Genomic DNA, 17,977 nt, shown 5'->3' with positions numbered 1-17,977 from the left:
AGGTAAGAGAGACACATAGGGAAGAAAGACCTAGTAGGGAAGAACTGGGTTTTTTTTCCCTACACTGAAGGAAAAAGCTGAGTTTGCTTCCTAAACAAGGATGATTTGCTCTGCAGCTAACTTCTAACTTTATTTCCTAATGTATGTGTGTTTTTGTTTTCTTATTCAAGGCAATCTATATTTGTCGCAGCAAAATTGAAGCATACAGGTAAGCTAAAAGAACATTTGAAAACATCCACAATCTTACTGCCTAAAAGTAATTGTTATTGACTCTTGCATTTACCTTCTTCTACAGTTTAGATTATTTTCTCTGCATACATGAATTTCTTTATTAAAAAGGTTTCATATTATTTTGCAAACTATATTTTTCACTTCAAAATGTTTCTGAGTCAATACATATATTCATTTGACAGGCAGGTGGATTTTTTACCACTAGAGCCACTTGGGAAGCAGGAGACATAAGAGACGCGGGTTTGATCCCTGGGTCGGGAAGATCCCCTGGAGGAGGGCATGGGAACCCACTCCAGTATTCTTGTCAGGAGAATCCTATGGACGATAAGCCTGGCCAGGTTACAGTCTATAGCGCTGAAGAGTCAGACAGGACTAAAGTGACTTAGCAAGCACATACGCATATATTCATTTATAACATCATTTCTCAAATTACAGACGTATACAGTAAGAGTTTCTTTGTCTCCCAAGTAATCCACCCCTCCAGATATGACTGTAGTTACTGTTTAAGTGTATATCTGTCCGAGTACTTTTATATCATATATATTAATGCATATATATGCAATCTAAAAGCAGGGCCAGCAGAAGTTGGTGAGGAAGAAGACACTAGGAACCTAGGGAGGAAAGACAGTCAAGAAAGCCAGAGTTTTGGGACTTCCCTGGTGGTCCAGTGACTGAGATTTCATGCTTCCACTCAAGGGGGAGCAGATTCAAGTCAGCTCTCACAAGCCGTGCAAAATGGCAAAAAAAAAAAAAAAAAAAGAAGGCAGAGCCTTAGCAGGCACTGTGCTACTATAAGTACTGAAACCAAGTAGGACCCTTCTGGGCTCTCCTGGGCACAAAAGTCTTTTCTTGTCCCTCATTTATCATCTGTAGAAAAATATCTTCTAAATATCATCTGTAGAAAAAAAAAAACCTCCCCGAGTTTCAAAGTAACTCAAGCAGTTACTAACAGGGAAGTGAGGGAATACGTAAATAAAGGAAAAGCAGTCAAGAAACAATAGTTGAGCAATAAAACAGAGTTCTAGTTCCTCCTCCAGGAGCTATACAGAACAACCTGACTTTGAGCTATTCTGCAGGAATGAAGATCCCCACCAGGCAGACCATGGTGACTATATGCTAAGCACACACATGGAGACCCCGGACTTGCTGAAACCAGAAGGCTGATGATGAACATTCCTGAAACATCACCTGCTACCTCACCACCAACCAATCAGAAGAAAGTCATGTACCCACCCCCCATAACCCTCACCCCAAATGTTGCCTTTAAAAGCCTTCTGCCAGTAAGATGGATCTGAAACAAACTTACACCTCCCATCTTCTCGGTCAGTCCCCTCTCCATCAATAAATGTTTTTTGGCTCCAAACTCTGTTCTTTCAGTTTGCTTGGCCTCGCTGTGCGTCGGACACATGAACTTAGAGTCAATGATGGTACTGTTTCTCTCAACCCTTAGAATGAACGTATAAAGTAGGTAATCCTATCCCTGTTTTACAGTTGGAGCTACTGAGCCCTAAAAGATCCATTAACTATCCCAAAGCCACACAGCTGACAAATGACAGTCACATGTTATCAGGCCTGCCTTATTCCCAAGCCTAGGCCTTTAACTAGTATGCAAACAGTTCTCAGTTGAGGGTGATTCTGCCTCAACCCTGGACCCAGGGGACATTCAGCAGTGTCTGAAGATACTTTGAGTTGTCACAGCTGGGGGCAGAGGAGAGGCTACAGGTATCCAGGGGGTGGAGGCTGCAGATGCAGCCAAACATCCCACAGCAGGCAGGACAGTCTCCCATAGCAGAGAATTATCCAGCACAAATGTCAGTAGTGCCAAACTTAAGTGACTCTGCATTATGCCACAGGAGATATGGAAAAGTTTCAGGGTGAGACAGGATTTTGCTTCATGGTCCATAATCTTGGTCCCGGTGGCATGCCTTTCCCAATATTATACACATAAGCCTGGGGTCAGAGAGTGTCTGATTTCTGCCCTTTGGGAAAAGAGAAGGTTGGGGTGGGTGTTACAGAGGCAACTTTTAAAATATACCACAAGGGACTTCCTGGTGGTCCAGCTAAGACTTTGAGCTCCCAATGTAGGGGGCCTGGGTTCGATCCCTGGTCAGGGAACTAGACCCCACATGTCACAACTAAGAGTTCGCATGCTACAATAAAGATTGAAATTCCCAGGAATCCACAAGGGAGAGAGTATAGGCGAGGTAACACTCAGGGAGGCAGAAGCCACGCCCTGACATGATGACAAATAGGACTGAGCAGGCGAAGGTGGAAGGAGAGAAGCCCAGGAAGGAGCAGCTCCAGTAGGAGGGGAGCAGAGTCAGCAGAAAATGAGCACTAACCCTAGAGATCCCGGGAAGGAGGGCTCATCTGGGTGGAATTCCTTCCCAAGTGATGAGCTAAGGGGAGCAGTATCTTACTTTAGACCAACAATATGTTCTTGCAAACTTGTACAGAATTAAATGACTCATTCCCACAGAAAAGTGTGAAACCTCAAAGAACACTGAAACAAAGAATTTTACAAAGTTAAAAAAAAAGGGGGGGGGGGGACTTCCCTGGTGGTCCACGGCTAAGACTCTGTGCTGTCCCCCTAAGGCAGGGGGTCTAGGTTTGATCCCTGATCAGGGAACTAGATCCCACATGCCACAACTAAGAGTTTGAATGTTGCAACAAAGATCCTGCATCCAGCAACTAAGACCCAGTGCAGCCAAATAAATAAATATAAAACAAACAAACAAAAAGACTGAAGAACTCAAGCGCCACAGCTAAGACATGGTGCAGCCAAATAAATAAACACTTTTTAATAAAATAAAAATACACCACAGGATGACTGTGTTGAATTAAAAGAGAGATTCTGGAAAGTCTGACCCCCATTCAAAAAGACAATACCCAGAGCCCCTGTCTACAGCATCAGGAAGCACTGAGTCCCCAGCGCAGGGTGGGCAGGGGATGGGAATTTTGTCCCCATTACCCACAAAGTGAACATTTTCTTAACAATAACACAGTGATTTCAGAAGCAATTTAAAAAACAAGGATCTTTCCCCCAAACTCCAGAGCTTTTCTGATTTTTGTCAGCAACAAAAGAATTCGGCTCCCAGAAGCAGGCTGTATCTCTGAATATTAAAACTCTCACCTTGGGAAATTTTTTGTCTTCAGACAACCCCTTTTAAAGTTATAAATGAAAGTCACTCAGCAGACTGAAGTGCTCACGGGCCCCTTTTATCTACTAAAGAAAGACAACAGAACGAAGACCCAGGAGCCAGAGACCAAATTACTGACCTTGAGTCACCTTCCACACCATGTCTGGCCCAACCAAGATACAGAGTTAAAAGCTTTAACCAGAGCAACAGCAAATGATGTAATTTGATGATATAAAGAAATCCATCAAGGGAGAATAAATGACTAGATCGTATTATTCATAGAGCTCTCAGAGTTTAAAAAAGAGCCTCGATTTGCCTTCAGCTAAGCCCTTTCATGCTAAAAATCAACCATTCCACGTTCCCCTCCTATCCAGAGAACAAGCAATTCCACAGCCAAATAACTGGTCCACTGGAGCTTAGACTGTGCTAATGGGTTTATTATTTATCTGCCTAGAGCTGCACGGGTGAACCCCTACATCACTCCCCCCAGCCTTAATGCTCTCATTTCCCTGTTCTATGATGGCTACTATCATGTCACACTAATAACTATTCATCCACATCTTCAATATGAGTTCCTGTGTTCCTCCACCTCATCTGCACTTCCCAGGCAATCCAACTATGACGCTTTCAGAACAGCCACTAAATCTAAGCATTGAGGATCTAATCCAAAATTGCCATAGCAAGGATACACCACAGCATTTGTGGCTTTTCCCCAAGACTTACAAATTGCTATCTTCACACTCAAGTCTGCTTCTTTCTGCCTTATCATCTCCCTGATTCCTGACTATCAACATTAACTACCCATTCTCATTATATACTCAGCACTGTATAAAAACTACAGCTTTTAAAAATACAGTTTTATTTAGTCCTTGCGCCAACCCATGAGATAAGTATTATTGCCTCTATCCTACAGATAAGAAAGCTAAGATTAGAGTTTCAGTAACCTATAAAAAATAACTGGCATATTTAGTCCTAAGTATATCTGACCCCCATAAGCATTTTTACTACACGGCATACAAGATTTATGGATAAAACTTCTCCAGTCTGTTACTACTAAGTATTGCTAAAATATAAGATGATGACTAATTTCATGTCTATCTTAATTATCGCCTGTATTTCTCAATATTTAAAATTGGGTATACACGATTGAGTAACAGCGAAGGAATTCACCCTTACATCAAAGACAACAAAAAACAGGTGAAATAAGTGTGGTGACCCAAGGACAAAAGAGCGAATAACCAAGGATGGTCTTGGAATGCAGGAACAGAAAAACCAGACCCTTATCGTCCTTCCCTCCACCATGTTGTAACTTTTTTTTAATTAATTTATTTATTTTAATTGGAGGCTAATTACTTTACAATATTGTAGTGGTTTTTTGCCATACATTGACATGAATCCGCCATGGGTGTACATGTGTTCCCCATCCTGAAGCCCCCTCCCACCTCCCTCCCCATCCCATCCCTCAGGGTCATCCCAGCGCACCAGCCCTAAGCACCCTGTCTCATGGATCGAACCTGGACTGGAGATCTGTTTCACATATGATAATATACATGTTTCAATGCTATTCTCTCAGATCATCCCCCCCTCGCCTTCTCCCAGAGTCCAAAAGACTATTCTATACAGTTGTGTCTCTTTTGCTGTCTTACAGATAGGGTCATCATTACTATCTTTCTAAATTCCATATATATGTGTTAATATACTGTATTGGTGTTTTCTTTCTGACTTACTTTACTCTGCATAATAGGCTCCAATTTCATCCACCTCGTTAGAACTGATTCAAATGCATTCTTTTTAATAGCTGAGTAATATTCCATTGTCGGAGAAGGCAATGGCACCCCACTCCAGTACTCTTGCCTGGAAAATCCCATGGATGGAGGAGCCTGGTAGGCTGCAATCCATGGGGTTGCTAAGAGTCAGACACGACTGATCGACTTCACTTTCACTTTTCACTTTCACATACTGGAGAAGGAAATGGCAACCCACTCCAGTGTTTTTGCCTGGAGAATCCCAGGGACGGGGGAGCCTGGTGGGCTGCCATCTATGGGATCACACGGAGTTGGACATGACTGAAGCGATTTAGCAGCAGCAGCAGCATTCCATTGTGTATATGAACCACAGCTTCCTTATCCATTCATCTGCTGATGGGCATCTAGGTTGCTTCCATGTCCCGGCTATTATAAACAGTGCTGCGATGAACATTGGGGTGCACGTGTCTCTTTCAGATCTGGTTTCCTCAGTGTGTATGCCCAGCAGTGGGATTGCTGGGTTGTATGACCTAATCAAAAAATGGGCCAAAGAACTAAACAGACATTCTCCAAAGAAGACATACAGATGGCTACAAACATATGAAAAGATGCTCAACATCACTCATTATCAGAGAAATGCAAATCAAAATCACAATGAAGTACCATCTCATGCCAGTCAGGATGGCTGCTATCAAAAAGTCTACAAGCAATAAATGCTGGAGAGGGTGTGGAGAAAAGGGAACCCTCTTACACTGTTGGTGGGAATGGAAACTAGTACAACCACTATGGAAAACAGTGTGAAGATTCCTTAAAAAACTGGAAATAGAACCCCCACGTTGTAACTATTAATGGGACAACAGGGAGAAGGTATCTGCCGTACTCTTCCCGCACACAGTACACGTGCCTCATCCAATCAGCAAATGACCTGTAAGACCCCATCCCACTCCGTGTACCCGGCTATAGAAGTGAACTGAGGGCCCCTGTTCAACGTCAGTTTTCCCTTGAGCTGGTCCAATGTTCTAACAGCGTCTCACGCTCTAATAAACTTTATTTCCCTCTCATTCTGTCTCATGTCTGGAAATTCTTTTCCAACCCGCGCCCAGACCACAACAATAAGGACTTTCCTGGTGGCTCAATGGTCAAGACTCCCTGCTCCCAACGCAGAGGGCCCAGGTTCGATTCCTGGTCAGGGAACTAGATCCCACAAGCCACAACGTTCACATGCTGCAACTAAAAATCCTGAGTGCCACAAGGAAGACCTGGCATGGCCAAATAGATAAAATAAGTAATTTTTTTTTTAAAGATGAAACTTATGAAACAGAAGTTTTCAAGACTCTGGACATCAAGCAACAAAGGCAGTGATCCCTGAGAGATGGGAAACAAATGAGGTGAGCCCTATGATTGCCTCAGGGTACTTTATTTAGAAAGTGCACCTCTGCACAGGAGGGGAAACCAGGCAAAACTGAGCAGACTCCCTGAGCTGAAGAGGCAAATCTGAGACCAAAGTGGCTACAATCCACAGCACAGAGAACCAGTAAGGAGGGAGGGGCACAGAGAACTCCAGACACTGCAGAGGGTACCCTTTAAGTATTTAACGAGGACTGATCAGTGCGGTGCATATGTGTGAAAAAGCTACCCATCCAGACTAGAAAACCACGTGATTCACAAGTCGCTGAATACACAGTAGACTCTTGCCTCAGTCATGGGAAGTAATCATCGCTAGACAGCTCTGCTCAAATTCTACCTAATATTTCTTAAAAGCTATACACAAAAGGATCAGATTTCTCCCAAGTAACTTAAATAAGTCCCAGAATAAACCTCAAAAAGATTTAGAGAGATACAAAACTGCCCAGCACTCAGTAAGGTAAAATTCACAATGTCTGGCATCTATTAAAAAATTAACAGATATGAAAAAGTAAAAAGATACAGTCAGAATGAGGAGGATAATTAAAACTATTGGTATTCATGCATTCCATATGTTCACACTTTGAAGTACAGACATGAAAGATAAGATCCAAATCAAGCTTCTAGAGATGAAAAATACAATTATAAGATAAAAAACTGACTTGATGAGAGTAACAGCAGATTAGACGTTACAAAGCAAAAAATATGTGAACTTAAAAGCACAGCAGCAAAAAATACTCAAAATGTACCACTGGGGGAAAAACGTATCCCTGAGAGAAAAGAGAACCCAGTAAAATTAGAATCAGTGAGATGTGGGACAAATTCAAAGAAATCTAATATATGGGTACTTATAGCCCTAGAAAAGAGAGGGAGAAGGAGAAAAAAATACTTGAACAAATTACAGTCAAAAACTGTCAAACACGATGAAAACTATAAACCACACATTTAAACTCAAATGTACCCCAAGCACAAGAAAAAATTTTTAAAAACTATACCAAGATGTATCATAATTACAGAGTGGTAAAAAAAAAAAATCTTAATTTCAGCTGGAGAAAAAAGACATGTAGAGAGGAACAACGATAAGGACGATAGCATGTTTCTCATCAGAAACAAAACAAGGAAGAAAACAGAAGAGTAACACATCTAAAGTACTGAAAGACAAAACTGTCATAAAAGAATTCTAAGCCTGGCAAAAATGTCTTTCTAAATAAAAGCAATTCAAGAGGGCTGAACCTTGAAAACATTATGCAAAGTGAAAGAAGTCAGTGACAAAAGTCTATAGATACTATTTTATTTATATGAAATGTCTAAAACAGGAAAAGCTATACAGAGGGAAAGTAAGTTAGTGGTTGCTTAGAGCTGGGAGGTGGGGGCAAAAGGTGATTACTGAACTACAATAACAAAACAAAGAGTCACAGATATTAAAGCTAACAAGGGTGATAAAAATAGAACCATAAAAAATAATCTCAAAAAAAAGGCAGAAAAAGAAAAATAAAACAAAGAACAGATGAGACAAATACAAAACAACCTGAAAGATGATAGGCTCAAACCTAATCAAAGCAGAATTACAATCAATGAAAATGATCCAAATATTCCAATTAAAGGCAGAAATTGCCAGGTTTACAAAATATAAGACCCAACTAAAGATAGACAAATAAATCCGTAGAATAGAACAGAAATAGACCCATAGATGTATGAAAAATTCAGTTGATCTTTTTCAGTGACACTAAAACAATTCACTGAAAAAACAGTCTCTCAACAAATGGAGATGGAACTATTGTATTAGTATAATCTATATATAAACATAGCAAAAATAATTTTGATCCATATCTCATACTATATACAAAAATTAACTCATTTGAACTCAAATATAAACCTTAAGCTTCTAGAATAATACAAAGGAGAGAATACATTGAATTAGACAAAGGTTTCCTAGCTACAACACAAAAAGCACAATCCATAAAAGACCAAATTAATAAACTGAACTTCATGATAATTGAAAATCTTTGTCCTTCAAAAGACTATAGAGTTAAAAGACAAGTCACAAAGCAGGGGGAAATTTTTGCAAATCTTATAATCTGATAAAAGACTTCTTTCCAGAATATTTTACCTCTCAAATCTCAAAAATAAGAAAACAACCTGATTTTTTTTAATGGGCAAAAGAGTTAAACCAATTCTTCAGAAAATAAAGACATACGGATGGCAAAGAAGTATAAAAAGATGCTCAATATCATTATTCATTAAGAAAATGCAAATTAAAATCACAATGATACAGCACCACACACTTCAATTTGATGGCCTAAATTTAACAGACTGATCATTCCAAGTGCTAGTGAAGATGCAGAGGAGCTGGACCCCTCAGATACTGCTGGTAGGAATGTAAAATGATACAACTGCTTCAGAAAACAGTTTGGCACCTTCTTAAAAAATTAATAATACATCTACCATGTGCATGCTAAGTTGCTTCAGTCAGGTCCATCTTTGCAACCCAGTGGACGGTAGCCCACCAGACTCCTCTATCCATGGGATGCTCTAGGCAAGAATATTGGAGTGGGTTGCCATGCCCTCCTCCAGGGATCTTCCTGACCCAGGGACGGAACCTGTGTCTCCTCCGACTCCTGCATTGCAGGCGGATTTTCTACCACTGAGCCATGGAGGAAGCCTTACATCTACTATATGATCCAGATATTCCACCCCTAAATATTTATCCAAGAGAAAAGAAGAGCTATGTCCCTACAAAGACTTGTTTAAGAATGTTACAGCAATTTTATTTGTGATAGCCAAAACTGGGAATAAGCCAGATGTCCATCAACAGGTAAAAGGATACTACAATTGTGGTATATCCATACAATAGGATATATTCAGCAACAAAAACGAATGAACTACTGATATACACAATAATCATGCTGAGTTAAGAAAGCCAGACTAAAAATATTTTAATAAAAAACATATTTTGTTATTCTTATATAAATTCTAGAAAATGCAAACTGATATAGTGGTTGGATAGCATCACTGACTCAACAGACAAGAACTTAGGCAAACTTCAGGAGATGGTAAGGGACAGGGAGGCCTGGTATGCTGCAGTCCATGGGGTCACAAAGACTCGGATAGGACTTAGTGACTGAACAGTGACAGAAAGCAGATCACTGGTTGGAGGGAAGGGGGAGCAGCTAGGATGATGAGGGACAAGAAGGAAGAATTTTAAAGGAAAGCAAGAAAAATATGGGTCATGAATGATATGTTTACTACCTTGATTGTGACAGGTGTATACATAAGTCAAAATGTATCAAATTATGAACTATAATATGTGCCATTTATTGAATATCAATCATGCCTCAACAAAAATGGGCACTCACTATTTTAGAATCATAAAGCATTAAAGCATATCTTAATAAATCCAAAGAGATTTCGAAACTAGTGGGAATTTCATTTGCTATAATAAGGGAAGACATTTTAAGGGAAATGGAATCTTCAGTTTCTATGAGATATCAATCTGAAAGTCCAGCATGGCTAAAATATGTTATGGGACAGACCATAGCTGGTGATAACTCCCTATTTGTCTTGTACGTACTAACAGAAGTAAAATCTAAAATAAAAATCTACAGAATTTCAAGAGATTTATTTCAACCATTCATACAAGGACTCTTTTCCTCGTGAGACCATTAAATGGGGCTACTTCAACACTGACTCATAAATCTAGGATGGAAAAAAAAAAACTTATTTCAGTAGATAATGCTCCATGCTAATGTTTCTTTTCAATCACCAAGTGAAGGTCCATCACAGTCATAAGGACTCCCACAAATCATTTCATGAGGTGTTGCTGTCTACTTAAAAGCCGCCATCCAGTGAAACCTCTAGCTATCAATTTCACTCCTCTTTGAGGACTTCAAGATTGTCTTTTTAAAAGAAAAAAAAAAATTGTCTTTTTAGCACTCAGGTTTGTAAGCCAAGCCACAATAATTACCAAAGATTCCACTACCGAAGCACCTCTGTTTAACTACTGATCTTCCTCGACTAACAAAGGTTACCTCCCGATAAACATAAGTTGAAAATATAACAAACAGAAAATGAATGTAATATACCTATCTTACCAAACATCACAGTTTAACCTAACCTACTTTAAACTTGCTCAGAACACTTACACTGGTGGCAGGGGCATCCCTGAAGGCTCAGTGGTAAAGAATCTGTGTGCCAGTGAGGAGACACAGGTTCGATCCCTGGGTCAGTAAGATCCCCTGGAGAAGGAAATGGCAACCGACTCCAGCATTCTTGCCTGGGAAATCCGATGGATAGAGAAGCCTGGCAGGCCACAGCCAATAGGGTCACAAAAGAGTCGGACACGACTTAACGACTAAACAACCACCTTAAACTTGCTCAGAACACTTACGTTAGCCTACCATTGGACAGAGTCATCCAACGCAAAGCCTATCTTACCATAAAGTGTTGAATGTCTCTGAAGATACTGAACACTGTACTGAAGGTGAAGAACAGGAGGATTAATAGTGTATCAGTCTTCACCCTGGTGATCACGTGGCTGACTGGGAGGCTCAACTCACTGCTGACGCCCAGCATCACAGGGGAATACTATGCGTGTGTGCTGCTGGCCCAGGAGGAGAGCAGAATTTAAAACTCCACGTACATACACATACACCATGGAATACTACTCAACCACTAAAAAGAATTCATCTGAATCAGTTCTAACGAGATGGATGAAACTGGAGCCCATTATACAGAGTGAAGTAAGCCAGAAAGATAAAGACCAATACAGTATACTAATGCATATATATGGAATTTAGAAAGATGGTAACGATAACCCTATATGCAAAACAGAAAAAGAGACACAGATGTACAGAACAGACTTTTGGACTCTGTGGGAGAAGGCGAGGGTGGGATGTTCTGAGAGAATAGCATTGAAACAAGTATATTATCAAGGGTGAAACAGATCACCAGACAATGAGACGGGTGCTCAGGGCTGGTGCACTGGGAAGACCCAGAGGGATGGGATGGAGAGGGAGGCGGGAGGGGGGATCAGGATGGGGAACACATGTAAATCCATGGCTGATTCATGTCAATGTATGGCAAAAACCACTACAATATTGTAAAGTAATTAGCCTCCAACTAATAAAATTAATTAATTAAATAAATAAATTCCAAGTACGATTTTTTTGGACACATATCACTTTCACATCACTGTTAAGTCTAAAAGTCATCAGTCAGGACCTCCCTGATGGTATGGTGGATGGGAATTCACATGCCAGTGCAGGGGACATGGGCTCGATCCCTGGTCCAGGAAGATCCCACATGCCTGGGAGCAACTAAGCCCCCTATTGAAGCCCAAGTGCCTAAGGCCTGTGCCGTGCAACGAGAGAAGTCACCGCAATAAGAAGCCCATGCACCGCAACGAAGAGCAGTCCCTGCTCACCGCAACTAGAGAAAGCCCGCATGTAGCAACAAAGACACAGCACTACCAAAAATAATCAATTAATAAAAAAGGAGGTTGTGCATTTTTTAAAAATAAAATAAAAATCATCAGTCAAACCATTACAAGTTGAGGACAGTCTGAATTTAATCGCACTTGCCACAAGAGAAACTGCACAAGAAAGTGTAGACTCCCCTCACCCAAGACTACAGAGAAGAAACAGACGTTTTGAAACTCTATATTCTTGTTTTAAAAGTTGATACTCTTATTTTGGGAAGAGAGGGAAGAAAAACAAATAATTAGTTATACTGAAATCCTCTGGGAAAAGGAACCAGAATCAGAGACCAGAAGAGGGACTTTTAGTTTTTACTTCACATCTTATGATATTTTTTTGTATTTTCTACTGGACACATATAACTCTTTAAAGTTGCCAGAGGATATCCTGGTATCAGATTTAAGATCCTTTTGTATTCATTTCTACAATCCTCTGTGTTAAATCTTTTTAAAAGGTGATTTTTAATAAAGTTCATCCTCCGTTGGCACTGGGTCCATTCAGAACCAGGAGGAATACAGATCTCTTAATCTGAGCCCTTCATTTTACAGATGGAAAATCTGATGCTCAGACTAGAGAACTAGAGATTAAAGAACTAGTCTGCCCAAGTCCCACACAGTAACTGGTATGGCCAATTCAGGGACTAAGGCTTCTTAACTTTCAATACATCCTACCTAATATCTATATAAAGACTCCACAGTAAGCTTTTTAAACACTAAATGCAGCAATATTTTGAATGCCACACCCTGAAAGAAAAGGGACCAAAGTGGGAACTGTCAGATGCGAAGGAGTGGAGGAGATTCAAGGAGGAAGCTAATGAAGCATGGGGAAGTTTTCTCGTAATGCCTGAATTTCTTTAAAGTGACATCACAGGAACAAGGTAAGGAACACACTCTGTGCAGCTCTAGAAAGAAGAACTAGGTCCCCTGGGAGGAAGTCCAAAAGGGCAAATGCCGGGGGTCCGACTGTCCAGGATGGACTGTTGCCTTTTCCGTGTGTGTTTGCTCCTGCGTACAGCAAGCTGGGCAACAGTGAGCCAGCTATGTTGGAGAAAGAGGCAGATGTAAGAAGAAAAATAAGCTGGATGCAATCCAAGGTCTCTTCCCCTCTGGGCCGGGGCAGACTTGTACACACTCGCTGCTCCTTAAGTGCAGGAAAATCATTCTTCCTCTTGCCTCCTTTCACTTGGACACTGCCTCATCCTCTACTACTCTGCCCATGAAATAAATGAGCTACACATGGCTTCACAGGATTAAAGCTTTAAATCAGGAGCAACCATTACTGGACACAGTGGCAAAGTAGGACCACAGGGTCCCACAAACAGCCAAGAAGTAGAGCTCCCAAACAGAGCCAGATAAAGTTCAGAACTTGAGGTGGCCTATTTCTTACATCCCAATCTTTCCATTTCATGACCTGTCAGTCTCACTAGAGTTTTAGTGTTATTTTTGTCTGTTTTCTTGTTTGTTTTGCACTCATTTCAAAGCATCCTGTCTATTCAAATAGCAGCAAAGCAGGCTAAACAATCTTAAACAGCCTAAGGGTACTGGATCTTTGAAGTAATATTAAATAAATGCAGCTTCTAAACTTCCTTAGGGCAAGCCTACCCTTGTATCTTCTTTGATGAAGAAAGTGAGAGGTGAGAATCAGCAGAATGAAAAGTAGACTGAACACTGAACATTATCAAAAAAAAAAAGACTATTTTATAAGTTTCTTCATCAATTTATTTACCCATGTAATGGGTAATGTGTGTAAAAAATAATAATAATAATGTGTGAAGAACACATGAGCTGTGACCAGGCCAGACTTTGAACTTTGGGAAAGTGACTTAACCTCTGAGTTTCAAACTCATCAAGTGCATGGAAAGAAAAATAAATTTCTGTTGACCTTCAGATTCATATACTGAGCTAGTTGAAAGCATCCTTACTCAAATGATACCTAAATCCCTCAAACTCAACATGAACCTATATAATCTTCCAGAGTTCTCTGTTCCTCATTGCATCAACACACACATAGCCATAAATCTGAGTCATACTAAGTATATTACTTCTTCCTTATCCACCCACATTGATCTAGTCACCAAAGTCCTCCACTCTAAAAAGGAGTATTGGGCAGTCATTAAAAATAAGATTGAGGGACTTCCCTGGAAGTCTAGTAGTTAAGACTCCACATTTCCAAGGCAGGGAACCAAGATCCCGAATGCTGCATGGCACAGTCAAAATAAAAAAGAGGGAGAGATGGAGAAACATCTAGTATCTTAGAAAGATGTCCCAAAACCAGGTGTGCACACACACAGAGGATCAGATAAGAGACAGAAAGGTAAAAAAAATAAAAAATAAAAAAAGAGAGAGAGACAGAAAGGGAGGGAAGAAGATACAAAAAGAAATTACAAATTACTTTCACTAGTTACCTAAAGGATATTGGAAATGAAGTGGTTGCTTATTTTTCTCTTTTTGCTTATCAGTACTATATAAATTTTCTATCATAACTATTAACCAAAGGATAAAGTTACAGTCTTAATTATGAGAATTAACTGAGGAATAGATTCCTTTGCTAAAATATCAGAAAAACAAACCCTATTGTTGCTTCGAGACTGAAAGCAGCAGCAAGGAGCAGTGATTAGGACACAGACTCAGCCAGAGAGCCTGGCCTGAACGCGAGCTCGGCCACTTTGCCTCATGATACACTAGGTGAACTACTTAACCTCTTAGCTTCCTCATCTATAAGATGGGGGAAATATTAGGGTCGATAGGACAATTAAATTAATTCCTATTAAGCCCTTTAAACGGAACCTGTAAGATATCAGGACGTACTGCTGACCCTTGAACAAGGTGGGTTTGAACTGCCCAGGTCCACTTCCATGCAGATGTTTCCCGATAGTATATACTATGGTACCACCTGGTCCAAGGTTGGTTGAATCCGCAGATGTGGAACCGTGGGTAGGAGGGCCAGCTATCAGTTAGATGGGGATTTTCAACTGCATGGAGTGGGGGCAGTTGGGGAGGCCCTGAGTTGTTCCAGGATCAACTGTATTTAAATGTTGCTACCGGGAGTAACAGTAGCACAAGCAACTTCATCATCATCATCCTGTCCTTCTCAGACCTAAGCTAGGCCCTTAATTTCTCTCATTGGACTATCTCAACAACCTTCTAATTCCTCCCCCTATTTCTAGCACATCATAAATTCATCATCCCATCAGTAACCAGACTGATCAATCTAAAGACAACTGTAACTATGTCACCTTATTTACAGACATCTTTATCTTAGTGGGCTATAGTGACTAGTTCTGGTCTGGCCCCTCTATCCATTCTCTTTTCCTCACTTCCAAAATAAGTTACTTTGTACTTTGGAGTGTGATAACTCCAAACTGCTTTCCACAAACTCTGGTGAAACACCATATCATTTCCCACATATACCTTCTGACTTTGCTTATGCTGTTTTCTTTGCTTGGATTGTATCACCCTTCTTTTCTCCCTTGGATGGCTTTTATCCATTCAATCATATTCAACATAGATGCATGTCCAGAAAGCTTTCCCTGAAACCCCAGATAATATGACTCCCCTTCTTTTTTTACATAATACCCAGTGTTTTCCTACGAAGTGTTCTTGTGTGGCTATTTTGCACACCAAACTATGGGAATCTCAAGGGCAAGGACTATGTTGATTTCTTTGTATGCTCAGATTCTAGCTCTGCACACACACTCAAGTATGTGTATAACTGAGTATATCTACGTAATTACCTCATAAGGATTTGCTTTCCAGGTGGCTCAGTGGTATAGGATCTACTTGCCAATGCAGGAGACCCAGGAGATGCAGCTTCTATCCCTGAGTTGGGAAGATTCCCTGCAGTAGGAAATGGCAACCCACTCCCGTATTCTTGCCTGGAGAATTCCATGGACAGAGGAGCCAGGTAGGCTACAACCCATGGGGTCGCAGAGAGACAATCACAACTTAGCAACGAAACAGAAACAACAACAAAGGGATTAACTGAAATGGCAATTCTCTCTTTTTAGTTTACTTTTTAAATCAAAAGAAACAACAGAAAAACATCACACATACACACCTACCTAACCACCTACTATGTGCCAACTCTGAGCTAGGTACAGAGGAAATGATGATGACATCATAATATAAAAACAGTGATAAAGTGAAAGTCGCTCAGTCATGTCTGACTCTTTGTGACCCCATGGACTGTACAATCTATGGAACTCTCCAGGCCAGAATACTAGAGTGGGTAGCCTTTCCCTTCTCCAGGGGATCTTGCCAACCCAGGGATCAAACCCACGTCTCACGCATTGCAGGCAGATTCTTTACCAGCTGAGCCACAAGGGAAGCCCAACAACACTGGGGTGGGTAGCCCATCCCTTCTCTGCTGGATCTTCCTGACCCAGGAATCAAACCAGGGTCTCCTGCATTGCAGGTGGATTCTTTCAGGGAAACCCCAAAAACACTGATAAGAAAATAGTAACAGTATGAGGTAACATTTGATTAAGTACAAAAATAAGATACAGATAAAGGAATTTAAGGGATTAGCAAAGGAATAAGTTCTTTGTTAAATCCAGTACATCAAGACCTGTGAAATTGGACCCTTGATGGTTCAGGGCATAACGGGGATTCTCCCAGACAGAAGGTTGGCTGTATGAAGAGGGCTCTGTGTTTTGTCTTCTACTTGAATTCTTTCCTTTCATCTACCATCCAGGAGTATCCTGCTGTTTTTTTGTTTTTTTCTTTCTTTTGGGCCTCTCCATGTGGCATGTGAGCCCTTAGTTCCCCGACCAAGGATCAAACCTGTGACTCCCACACTGGGAGCATGGAGTCTTAACCACTGGACCGCCAGGGAAATCCTTCCTGTTCATTTCTTGGAATCCACAGTGGCCACTAAAAATGTCCTCTTTGTCTTAAGTAGAGCAAGGATAGGCTGGTATGTTCAAAAACAATGTCAATAACCACCAAAAGGTGAAAATATAAGTAAAGGAAAATATAATAACAGAAATTAACAGTCAAACATTTGTGAGCATCCAAACAACAATAAAAGCATAAACACATACATAGTGTACTTAAAGCAGTAATCATAGTGCCTTAGGAGTAATAAGCCTTGGCAACAAGTAGCTATAACTTCCTCAGAACAAACCAGTAGGTAGGAGGATTCTGCAGACAAGGAAACTGAGGCTCAGAATGATTAAGAGAGTGGCTCAAAGTCACAAGGTTTGTTGTGGAGACAATATCCAAGCCAGAGTCCACTAAATTGGAAAGTCTATGTCCTTTTCATTATTGTGGGCTCCCCGCCTAGCCTGCTGTACCGCCCCCCACACATAAAATAGATTTCTCTCCTGATCAATACTACCTATTACCTTAAGCTATACCTGCTAAGTATTGATTTAAGTGTAGCTTCAAAATGCTCACATCCTATTGGTAGAGGCCAGACTAGCTGCAGGGGAAAAGATGATCCAAGAAATCCATATACTGCATGAATCTGGTCTGTTTTGTTCCTTGATGCCCAAGACAAATTTACTGTCATGAGCATTCTATTCTGGCTGCCCCAGGCAGTAAGGAAGAAATACAATATTGGGAACTGTGTATACATGCTGCCCATATTTGCTGAAATAACCAAAAGAGGGTATGGAAACAATGGAAGATCATAGTCAAAGGCCTCTCCTAACAACCCTATTCTCCACCACCTAAGAGGAACAACAGAGTTCCCATCACAGAAGACAAAAGGCATAACCTCTGACATCGGAACCAGGATTTAAAGTTGTGGAACTGAGACATATCAATTTTCTTATGTGTAAAAGGGGTTGTTACGAAGATTCAAAATAATAAGTATAACCTGCCCAGCCCACTGTAAGATAAGTTGAACACTGCTGCTATTGTAAATATTAGTAGTAGTTACTGTTTTAGCACATGACCACAAGTAACAAAACACTGGCCTGGGACGTCCTCAAGGAACTGTATGGGCTCTTGGAAACCAGTTCCTACATGAACCCTTTCCC

General features: G+C 40.7%; 1 pseudogene; it reads right to left on the bottom strand.

Moving 5' to 3' along the window:
* The window catches only part of LOC136157451 (large ribosomal subunit protein uL11 pseudogene), a 33,653-nt pseudogene extending 30,121 nt beyond the window's left edge, over nt 1–3,532 (bottom strand).
* Between the last annotated feature and the right edge of the window lie 14,445 nt (nt 3,533–17,977).

This window comes from Muntiacus reevesi, chromosome 2, assembly GCF_963930625.1.
Source record: "Muntiacus reevesi chromosome 2, mMunRee1.1, whole genome shotgun sequence".
Taxonomy (NCBI): Eukaryota; Metazoa; Chordata; class Mammalia; order Artiodactyla; family Cervidae; genus Muntiacus; species Muntiacus reevesi.
This window is presented reverse-complemented; position numbering and strand designations above follow the sequence as displayed.